The sequence below is a fragment of the Triticum aestivum genome, chromosome 7B, assembly GCF_018294505.1.
Source record: "Triticum aestivum cultivar Chinese Spring chromosome 7B, IWGSC CS RefSeq v2.1, whole genome shotgun sequence".
NCBI classification, from domain to species: domain Eukaryota; kingdom Viridiplantae; phylum Streptophyta; class Magnoliopsida; order Poales; family Poaceae; genus Triticum; species Triticum aestivum.
The window spans coordinates 502,605,863-502,617,979 of NC_057813.1; positions in this window are offsets into that span (position 1 = coordinate 502,605,863).

Consider the following 12,117-nt stretch of genomic DNA (forward strand, 5'->3'; position numbering starts at 1 on the left):
GGAAGTCTCTTATTGAGAAACTAGGGCTTGCGCACATGGATACTTCCAAGTGGCTCATGGACGACTCCGTCTACCAGTGGTGGGACAAGAGAACCGACAACCACAACCCTAACCGACAAGCTATGGCCTCCCTCATCATGCTCGTCTCTTGGACCATTTGGAATGAAAGAAATGCACGAGTGTTCCGCCACAAAAGTGCACCACCGACCATCCTACTCACCGCCATCGTCAATGAGGCCAAGCTTTGGATGGCCGCGGGCGCAAAGAAATCAGGGAATATTTTTCTAGGCGAGTAATTGTCATGCCGAATGTGTGGGTGTGTTGTAATTCTCTAAACTCTATTCTCTCCTTATTTAATAGATGAGGCAAATCTTATGCCTCCGTTTCGAAAAAAAACTATGCGACAAAACTGCGATGTTTTTTTTTGGTAGTTTGCAGTTTCATTTTTCAACTAAAAAAATTTGCAAGTTCACTGTCCAAATCCAAGAGATGTGCCATTTGCACAATGTACAAGATGTTCAAGTTGCACCGAATTAATCCATGGCTCCTGGGTTGAAATTTGAAAAGCTGGGGATATGTCACTGGGAGATGCATTGGTATTTCTCCAAACTGCCTGGAAATTTCCCCAGAGTGAAAGGCACCCCTACATTTGGACTAGCCAACAATTCGGCAATGCTAGTACAGTACAGCACTAATACTATTCCAAGTCGCCAAGGTGAAGACGAAATACTCGTCAAAAGATTCTTGACCTTAGCGTAAACGCCGAACCAGAGCACCGCTGGAGTGATAAGGGATCAACAATCATCAATCGCCGTGTTACCAGTACCACTAGGAGTCCGTCCAATGAGCTGCGTCGATCTGCAAGACTTTCTGCCCGGCCGGTCGGACGCGATACTAGTACTTACATTCTTCTAGAGTTCCGGTCGCTCTCGCCAGTCAGCAAAGGCGGCCAGTGCCAGCCTGCGTGCAACTTGCCGCTGCAGTCCGCGGATCCTGCCACGCTAGCTGTCCCGTCCACAGTGAAATACATATCTCCAGTTAGTGATTTAGAGATACAGAGAAAGGAAAACCCGACGGCGAACAATATATTATCAGGATTTTCTACTGACGCACCACCCGGTACGTCGTCCACGCAGGAGCTAGCTAGAGCCTAGAGAACGAGTGCTAGCTAGGGGATATATACTTAATTCGAAGGAGGAGCGTGCATTTGAAGTGTGGAATTATTGCCAGGTTGGCATCTTTCTCCCTCTCGAAGTCGATGTCTTAAGGCACACGTATATATACAAGTAATCAAGTATTCAAGCTTTTTTTCTTTTCTATATGGAGCTAGGGTACCAACTTAAGCTTTGCTATAAGAAAAAGCATGGCTTTATAATGTTTGAAAGTCTCCACGGGAATAATTAGCATGCCTTCCTTTTTGTGGGTGAATGGAGAGAAACTAAGCTGATCACCTTGAACCAGAACCAGACCACTTCATCCTCGATTAGTTTCTTAACAAGAAAAGGGGTTCTTCGTGAGATTCCGTGAATTTTACAAGTTGCCGTAGACTTTCTGTTACAAATATAATGAATAACGTTGGATGACTGTTCAAAAATACCGAATCACCATTCACTAGGAGTAAGCTTACCGACCCATTATACCGTTGAAAGCAACCTTAGACATTATTTTCTTCTGCAAGAAACGCAAAAAATTGCGTCTCGATCAGATATGGAGCTAGGTGGGCTGTGGGAAGCGCCCCCTCCCCCTAAGATTGAAATTTTTCTGCATATTGTTCACACACAAACACATCTCGTGTATCCTTGACGCCGAGAATGATGCACCGCAGCTCACATCGGAGGAGTTTCACTGGAAGCGCGATCCGCAAGACAACCAGAGAGAACTTTTGAAGACCCGAAACCCCACACGCTGGGGGAGGGGGGCTTTCGGGGAGTGCGGCGGCTATGGGCTGCCCTAGGTCAGTCAAGCCGCCCCTAGAGCCTCAGGATTCGTAGCTCTCCAAAATGAAGAACGACGAAGAATGAGGGAGCAAGAACAAGGAAGGGACAAAACATAGATGAAAAAATTGGTAGATGCGTTGCGATCGTGTGTTGTTGTTTCAATCGGCCGTCACCCCTCATGTATATAAGAGGCAGTTGGACTTCCTGTGCAAGGAAATGTTAGAATTCACGTTCAAAACCCCAGTTTGGGTTCAACTCGAAATCCGAACTTTCCAAAATAGTTCGGTTTATAGCATGATTGCACCTTGCGGGTCACTTTTGAGGCAGTAAACGACCTCCAATGAAAATGAGCCCAAAAGCATATTTATTCGTTTCGACGAGACGAACAACTCTCATATTGAAAGCTTTTCGATTCGAAGCCATCTTAGGGGCCGAATCTCTCGCGCAAAATTGCCAATCAGCGGCGACCCACCAGACATCAGCTACGTGGGTGTCTGATGGGGCGCGCCATTTTTTGCTTCAGGGTAGGGATGCACTTCGATGCCTCTAACTTTTGCATATGACCTTGAATTAAGATGATTTTTATATTGAAATCGACCGTTTCGATGAGATGAAGACAATTAATCTAGAAAGTTTTCTCATATGAGGCCGTCTTGGAGGTGTAATAGGCCGAACAACACTCCGAGTGCCAAAATCTTATTATTTTGAGCACAATTTCGGCCCTTTAGATGAGATCGGATGTTGATGACCCAAACATCAAAGTTTCTCATTTTGATGATACCGAACTTTCAGACGTTGATAACTTTTCTATTTGAAGTCATCTTAATTAAGTTTTTGACCATGTCATACTTTGGTGTCAACACATGCCCCCCCTTTTTTTGGCAAAGCTTGCATGGCAAAAAATAACTTGCACAAAGCTTGATCTAAGGACGATGTCAACACTCCACCTATCATTTATATGTGTTTAGGGCGATAATTATATGTCGATCATGTCTTTGCTTAGGGCGATGGTTATATATTGGCCGTCTTTGCTTAGGAAGATAGTTATATATCAGCCATGTCATTGCTTAGGGCGATAATCATATATCAGCCGTTGCCTATCTAGGCTTCTTGCCACATATTTGGGTGGTACTTCTTTAAATACTTGCTGTTGAGAGCTCGAGGTAATAATGTCCCTTGTATAGCTTCCACCAAATATGAGTTTCCGGGAACCGCTCTTGTAATCATAAAAGGACCTTCCCAACATGGAGACCACTTCCCGAATTTTCTATCTTTTGAACCAATTGGTAGGATCACCTTCCACACGAGATCGCCAACTTGAAAATTCTTCAACTCCTTCTCATTGTAAGCTCTTTCCACCCTGAACTTATCCCTCTCTATGGACTTTGAAGCATCCAAACGTTTATTGGTGACTTCATCAATATTGTTCATCATCAAGTTATAAAAGTCCACTGCTGATAAATCATTTTGTTTGGCTATTCTCAAAGCATTCAAATTCACTTTCACTGGTAAAATGACCTCTTGACCATATACGAGCTCATATGGATTACCTTTGTAGCACCATGCCTTGAGATTTTGTGTGCCCACAAGCTCCAAACAATAGTTCATGCCATCTTCCTGGATTATCCTCAATCTTCTTCTTGATGAGCTTGATTAGTATTTTATTGCTAAACTCAGCTTGTCCATTGGCCTAGGCATAATACAGAGAGGAATTGAGCAACTTTATCTTATATGATTCGATAATTTCTCTAACTTGATATGACATAAAAGATGAACCTTGGTCCGTAGTTAATGTATGAGGAATGCTAAATCTATGAATAATGTGCTCAGTTATGAATTGAATTACCTCCGCACACGTCATATTTTTTAGTGGTATTTCTTCGGACAATTTAGTGAAATAATCAGTTGCCACCAACACGAACCGATTCCCCTTTGAAGAAGAGGGATGAATCTCTCCAATAAAGTTTAATCCCCAACCTCTAAAAGGCCACGACTTGATAATAGGATGTAACATAACAGCAGGAGCCAACTGAATATCACCAAACTTTTGACAAGCTTCACATCCTTTATAATACTTGAAGTAATCATTAATCATCACCGGCCAATAAACTTCAGCCCGTCGCAATAATCATTTCATCTTGGGAGCCGACTCATGAGTGCCACAAATTCCTTCATGAACCTATCCCATAGCAACTCTCGCTTGGTCCTCGTCCAAGCACTTTAAAAGAACATCATCAACCATTCGGCGATAAAGATCATCATCTCCCATCGTATATTTGGAAAGCCATATGCTGAACGGTGATACGTCTCCAACATATCTATAATTTTTGATTGTTCCATGCTATTATATTATCTGCTTTGAATGTTTAATGGGCTTTAATATGTTCTTTTATATTATTTTTGGGACTAACCTATTAACCGCAGGCCCAGCGCCAGTTTCTGTTTTTTTGCCTATTTTAGAGTTTTGCAGAAAAGGAATACCAACCGGAGTCCAAACGGAATGAAACCTTCGCGAGGATCTTTCTTGGACCAAAAGCAATCCAGAAGACTTGGAGTTGAAGTCTGGAACTCCACGAGGAGGCCACGAGGCAGGAGGGCGTGCCCAGGGGGGTAGGCGCGCCCCCACCCTCGTGGGCCCCTCGTAGCTCCACCGATGTACTTCTTTCGCCTATATATACTCTTATACCCTAGAAACACTAGGGGGAGCCATGAAACCACTTTTCCACGCCGCAACCTTCTGTACCCGTGAGATCCCATCTTGGGGCCTTTTCCGGCAATCTGCCGGAGGGGGAATCGATCACGGAGGGCTTGTACATCAACACCATTGCCTCTCCTATGAAGCGTGAATAGTTTACCACAGACCTTCGGGTCCATAGTTATTATCTAGATGGCTTCTTCTCTCTATTTGATTCTCAATACAAAGTTCTCCTTGATGTTCTTGGAGATCTATTCGATGTAATACTCTTTTGCGGTGTGTTTGCCGAGATTCGATGAATTGTGGGTTTATGAACAAATTATCTATGAATATTATTTGGTTCTTCTCTGAATTCTTATATGCATGATTTGATATCTTTGCAAGTCTCTTCGAATTATCGGTTTAGTTTGGCCTACTAGATTGATCTTTCTTGCAATGGGAGAAGTGCTTAGCTTTGGGTTCAATCTTGCGGTGTCCTTTCCCAGTGATAGTAGGGGCAGCAAGGAACATATTGTATTGTTGCCATCGAGGATAAAAAGATGGGGTTTATATCATATTGCTTGAGTTTATCCCTCTACATCATGTCATCTTGCTTAAAGCGTTACTCCGTTCTTAGGAACTTAATACCCTAGATGCATGCTGGATAGCGGTCGATGTGTGGAGTAATAGTAGTAGATGCAGAATTGTTTCAGTCTACTTGACACGGATGTGATGCCTATATTCATGATCATTGCCTTAGATATCTTCATAATTGTGCGCTTTTCTATCAATTGCTCGACAGTAATTTGTTCACCCACCATAATACATGCTATCTTGAGAGAAGCCACTAGTGAAACCTATGGCCCCCGGGTCTCTTTCTTATTATATTATATCTCTTTTATTTACATCGCATCTCATTTACTATTTTGCAATCTTTACTTTCCAATCTATACAACAAAAATACCAAAAATATTTACTTTACTATCTTTATGAGATCTCACTTTTGCGAGTGACCGTGAAGGGATTGACAACCCCTTTATCGTGTTGGTTGCAAGGTTCTTGATTGTTTGTGAAGGTACTAGGTGACTTGTGTGTTGTCTCCTACTGGATTATACCTTGGTTCTCAAAACTGAGGGAAATACTTACGCTACTTTGCTGCATCACCCTTTGCTCTTCAAGGGAAAAACCAACGCAAGCTCAAAAGGTAGCAAGAAAGATTTCTGGCGCCGTTGCCGGGGAGATCTATGACAAGTTAAGTCAAGATTTGATCTCCCATCAACTTGCCGATTTCTAGCGCCGTTGCCGGGGAGATCTATGCCAAGTCAAGACATACTAAGTGCCCAACATAAAGTCTTCTCCCTCACATTACATTATTTGCCATTCGCCTCTCGTTTTCCTCCCCCCCACTTCTAAAATGATTTTCGAAAACCTTTGCCGTTTCTTTGCCCCTCTTCCATTCATCTCTTTTCTCTTGCCTCCTGAGTGTTCATGTGTTAGATCGCTTGATTTACCTTCATGGCTAGCTCTCCTATCATTGTTAGTACTCCTGATAATGAAGTTCTAAATTTTTAAAAAAGGGAGGGAGAAAATCTAAAAGATGCTTGGTTTAGAATTTGTAATGCTCAAAATAGATCTACTAGAAAGCAATCCACTTCCGTTCTTCTTCACAATTTTTATGTAGGCATTACTCCTTGGAATAGATATGTTCTTGACACCATTACTGGAGGGAATTTCTTGGGAATCCATACTTTTGATTCGTATAATGCCATGATAGATTTGTTAGGCCCACCACCTCTTTTGGTCAATGGAACTATTTTAACCTTGGAACATGTGATGCAAAGGCTGGATATTATTGAAAACAAAATTGCTACTATTGAATTAATCGAAAATTTGGACAAAAAGATTCATAACCAAATTACTCAATATGGATCTAAGGTAGGAGTTACGCTGAAAAATCTTAGGGAAAAGGAACCCATAGTTAATGAAAAGATAGATCAAGATTCTACTAGAATTGATAAATTCGAAGATATTATTACCAACTTGGGTTCCGCTTTTTCTGCTGTTAAAAACACCTCAAATCCTCCTCCTACCAAAGTTGCCAAGTTTATTTACGTTCCTAAGAATAAGGGTGAATCTTATAGTAAGGAAAATGAAGATCTCAAATCAGTAAGTGTTCACCCCAATTTTTTCGATATGATTAAGGAACCTTTTGCCACAAATGAATTTCTTGATTTCTTGCCTAGGAGTTTGATCATTAACAAAATCAAAGAACCTGCTAATGAGTATGTGTGTTCAATTGAAGAATTGCATGCCGAAGATGGCAATACCTGGATCTATTCTTGTTTTTATGCCTAGCTAGGGGCGTTAAACAGTAGCGCTTGTTGGGAGGCAACCCAATTTTATTTTTGTTCTTTGCTTTTTGCTCCTGTTTAGTAATAAATAATTCATCTAGCTTCTTGTTAGATGTGGTTCTATGTTTTAATTAGTGTTTGTGCCAAGTAGAACCTTTGGGAAGACTTGGGTGAAGTCTTTGCGATCTTGCTGTAAAAACCAGAAACTTTTGCACTCATGAGTTTAGCTGTCATTTTTTACCGGAGAGTGCTTCTAGGTTGATTATTTTTGCAGCTGATTAATAGACAAATTACTCACTTCCACAATTTTATTTCAGAATTTTTAGAGTTACATAAGTATTCGAAAGTTACAGATTGCTACAGACTATTTCGTTTTTGACAGATTCTGTTTTTCATGTGTTGTTTGCTTATTTTGATGAATCTATGAATAGTATCGGGGATATGAACCATAGAGAAGTTGGAATATAGTAGGTTTAACACCAATATAAATAAATAATTAGTTAATTACAGTACCTTAAAGTGGTGGTTTATTTTCTTATACTAACGGAGCTCGTGAGATTTTCTGTTGAAGTTTTGTGTTGTGAAGTTATCAAGTTTTTGGGTAAAGATTTGATGGATTTTGGAATAAAGAGTGACAAGAGCCTAAGCTTGGGGATTCCCAAGGCACCCCAAGGTAAAATTCAAGGACAACCAAAAGCCTAAGCTTGGGGATGCCCCGGAAGGCATCCCCTCTTTCGTCTTCGTCTATCGGTAACTTTACTTGAGGCTATATTTTTATTCACCACATGATATGTGTTTTGCTTGGAGCATTTGTATGATTTGAGTTTTTTATTTTTAGTTTACCACAATCATCCTTGCTGTAGACACCTTTTGGGAGAGACGCGCATGAGTCGGAATTAATTAGAATACTCTATGTGCTTCACCTGTATCTTTTGAACTAGACAATATTGCTCTAGTGCTTCACTTATATCTTTTTAGAGCACTGTGGTGGTTTTATTTTATAGAAATTATTGATCTCTCATGCTTCACTTATATCTTTTTAGAGCACTGTGGTGGTTTTATTTTATAGAAATTATTGATCTCTCATGCTTCACTTATATTATTTTGAGAGTCTTTTAGAACAGCATGGTAATTTTCTTTGGTTATAAAATTAGTCTTAATATGATGGGCATCCAAGATGGGTATAATAAAAACTTTCATATAAAGTGCATTGAATACTATGAGAAGTTTGATTCTTTATGATTGTTTTGAGATATGAAGATGGTGATATTAGAGACATGCTAGTTGAGTAATTGTGAATTTGAGAGATACTTGTGTTAAAGTTTGTGATTCCCGTAGCATGCACATATGGTGAACCGTTATGTGATGAAGTTGGAGCATGATTTATTTATTGATTGCCTTCCTTATGTGTGGAGGTCGGGATCACACGATGGTTAACTCCTACCAACCTTTCCCCTAGGAGCATGCGTGTAGTACTTTGTTTTGATTATTTGTAGACTTTTGCAATAAATATGTGAGTTCTTTATGACTAATGTTGAGTCCACGGATTATACGCACTCTCACCCTTCCACCATTGCTAGCCTCCCTAGTACGCACAACTTTTGTCGGTACCATAAACCAACCATTTACCTTCCTCAAAATAGCCACCATACCTACCTATTATGGCATTTCCATAGCCATTATGAGATATATTGCCATGCAACTTTCCACTGTTTTATTTATTATGACACGCTCCATCATTGTCATATTGCCTTGCATGATCAAGTAGTTGACATCATATTTGTGGCAAAGCCACCGTTCATAATTTTTCATACATGTCACTCTTGATTCCTTGCACATCCCGGTATATCGCCGGAGGCATTCACATAGAGTCATATTTTGTTCTAAGTATTGAGTTGTAAGTAAATAAAAGTGTGATGATCTTCATTTTAGAGCATTGTCTCAGTGAGGAAAGGATGATGGAGACTATTATTCCCCCACAAGTCGGGATGAGACTCCGGACTAAAAAAAGAGAAAAAAAAGAGGCCATAAAAAAGAGAAAAGGCCCAAATAAAAAAAATGAAAAAGGGATAAGGGGCAATGCTACTATCCTTTTACCACACTTGTGCTTCAAAGTAGCACCATGATCTTCATGATAGAGAGTCTCCTATGTTGTCACTTTCATATACTAGAGGAAAATTTTCATTATAGAACTTGGCTTGTATATTCGAATGATGGGCTTCCTCAAAAGTGCCCTAGGTCTTCGTGAGCAAGCAAGTTAGATGCACACCCACTTAGTTTCTTTTGTCGAGCTTTCATAAACTTATAGCTCTAGTGCATCCGTTGCATGGCAATCTCTACTCACTCACATTGATATTTATTGATGGGAATCTCCATGGCCTGTTGATACTCCTAGTTGATGTGAGACTATCTTCTCCTTTTTGTCTTCTCCACAACCATCATTCTATTCCACCTATAGTGCTATGTCCATGGCTCACGCTCATGTATTGCATGAAGATTGAAAAAGTTTGAAAATACTAAAATATGAAACAATTGCTTGGCTGAAACCGGGGTTGTGCATGATTAAATAATTTGTGTGATGAAGATAGAGAATAGCCAGACTATATGATTTTGTAGGGATAACTTTCTTTGGCCATGTTATTTTGAGAAGACATGATTGCTTTGTTAGTATGCTTGAAGTATTATTGTTTTTATGTCAATATTAAACTTTTGTCTTGAATCTTTCGGATCTGAACATTCATGCCACAATAAAGAAAATTACATTGATAAATATGCTAGGTAGCATTCCACATCAAAAATTCTGTTTTTACCATTTACCTACTCGAGGACGAGCAGGAATTAAGCTTGGGGATGCTTGATACGTCTCTAACGTATTTATAATTTTTTATTGTTCCATGCTATTATATTATCTGTTTGGGATGTTTAATGGGCTTTAATATGCTCTTTTATATTATTTTTGGGACTAACCTATTAACCTGAGGCCTAGTGCCAGTTTCTGTTTTTTTGCCTATTTTAAAGTTTTGAAGAAAAGGAATACCAAACGGAGTCCAAACGGAATGAAACCTTCACGAGGATCTTTCTCGGACCAAAAGAAATCCAGAATACTTGGAGTTGAAGTCTGGAACTGCACGAGGAGGCCACGAGGTAGGAGGGCGCGCTCCCACACTCATGGGCCCCTCGTAGCTTCACCGACGTACTTCTTTCGCATATATATACTCTTATACCCTAGAAACACCAGGAGGATCCACGAAACCACTTTTCCACCGCCGCAACCTTCTGTACCCGTGAGGTCCCATCTTGGGGCCTTTTCTGGCGATCTGACGGAGGGGGAATCGTGTAGGGGAACGTAGCAGAAATTCAAAATTTTCCTACGAGTCACCAAGATCTATCTATGGAGAAACTAGCAACGAGAGAGAGGAGAGTGCATCTACATACCCTTGTAGATCGCTAAGCGGAAGCGTTCAAGAGAACGGGGTTGAAGGAGTCATTCTCGTCGTGATCCAAATCACCGAAGATTCTAGTGCCGAACGGACGGCACCTCTGCGTTCAACACACGTACAGCCCGGTGACGTCTCCCATGCCATGATCCAGCAAGGAGAGAGGGAGAGATTGGGGAAGACTCCGTCCAGCAGTAGCACAACGGCATGGTGGTGGTGGAGGAGCGTGGCAATCCTGCAGGGCTTCGCCAAGCACCGCGGGAGAGGAGGAGAAAGAGAGGTGGGGCTGCGCCAACAGGAGAAGAACTTCATGTGTTTGGCTGCCCCTTTGCCTCCACTATATATAGGGGGAGAGGGAGGGCTGCGCCCCCACCTAGGGTTCCCTCCCTAGGGGTGGCGGCAGCCCCAATCCCCATCTAGGGTGCGGCCAAGGGGGGGGGGAGGGGGGAAACTTGCCCCCCATGAAAGGTGGAAGCACCCCCTCCCCAAACCCTAGGCGCCTTGGGCCCTTGTGGGGGGCGCACCAGCCCACCTGGGGCTGGTCCCCACCCACACTTGGCCCATGCTGCCCTCTAGGGCCGGTGGCCCCACTTGTTGGACCCCCGGGACCCTCCCGGCGGTCCCGGTACATTACCGATAACACCCGAAACTTTTCCGGTGACCAAAACAGGACTTCCCATATATAAATCTTTACCTCCGGACCATTCCGGAACTCCTCGTGATGTCCGGGATCTCATCCGGGACTCCGAACAACATTCAGTAACCACGTATATCTATTCCCTATAACCCTAGCGTCATCGAACCTTAAGTGTGTAGACCCTACGGGTTCGGGAACCATGCAGACATGACCGAGACGTTCTCCGGTCAATAACCAACAGCGGGATCTGGATACCCATGTTGGTTCCCACATGTTCCACAATGATCTCATCGTATGAACCACGATGTCGGGGATTCAATCAATCTCGTATACAATTCCCTTTGCCTAGCAGTATTGTACTTGCCCGAGATTCGATCGTCGGTATCCCGATACCTTGTTCAATCTCGTTACCGGCAAGTCTCTTTACTCGTTCCGTAACACATCATCCCGTGATCAACCCCTTGGTCACATTGTGCACATTATGATGATGTCCTACCGAGTGGGCCCAGAGATACCTCTCCGTCAACCGGAGTGACAAATCCCAGTCTCGATTCGTGCCAACCCAACAGACAGTTTTGGAGATACCCATAGTGCACCTTTATAGCCACCCAGTTACGTTGTGACGTTTGGTGCACCCAAAGCATTCCTACGGTATCCGGGAGTTGCACAATCTCATGGTCTAAGGAAATGATACTTGACATTAGAAAAGCTTTAGCATACGAACTACGATCTTTGTGCTAGGCTTAGGATTGGGTCTTGTCCATCACATCATTCTCCTAATGATGTGATCCCGTTATCAACGACATACAATGTCCATGGTCAGGAAACCGTAACCATCTATTGATCAACGAGCTAGTCAATTAGAGGCTTACTAGGGACATGGTGTTGTCTATGTACCCACACATGCATCTGAGTTTCCTATCAATACAATTATAGCATGGATAATAAATGATTATCATGAACAAGGAAATATAATAATAATAACTAATTTATTATTGCCTCTAGGGCATATTTCCAACAGTCTCCCACTTGCACTAGAGTCAATAATCTAGTTCACATCGCCATGTGATTAACACTAATA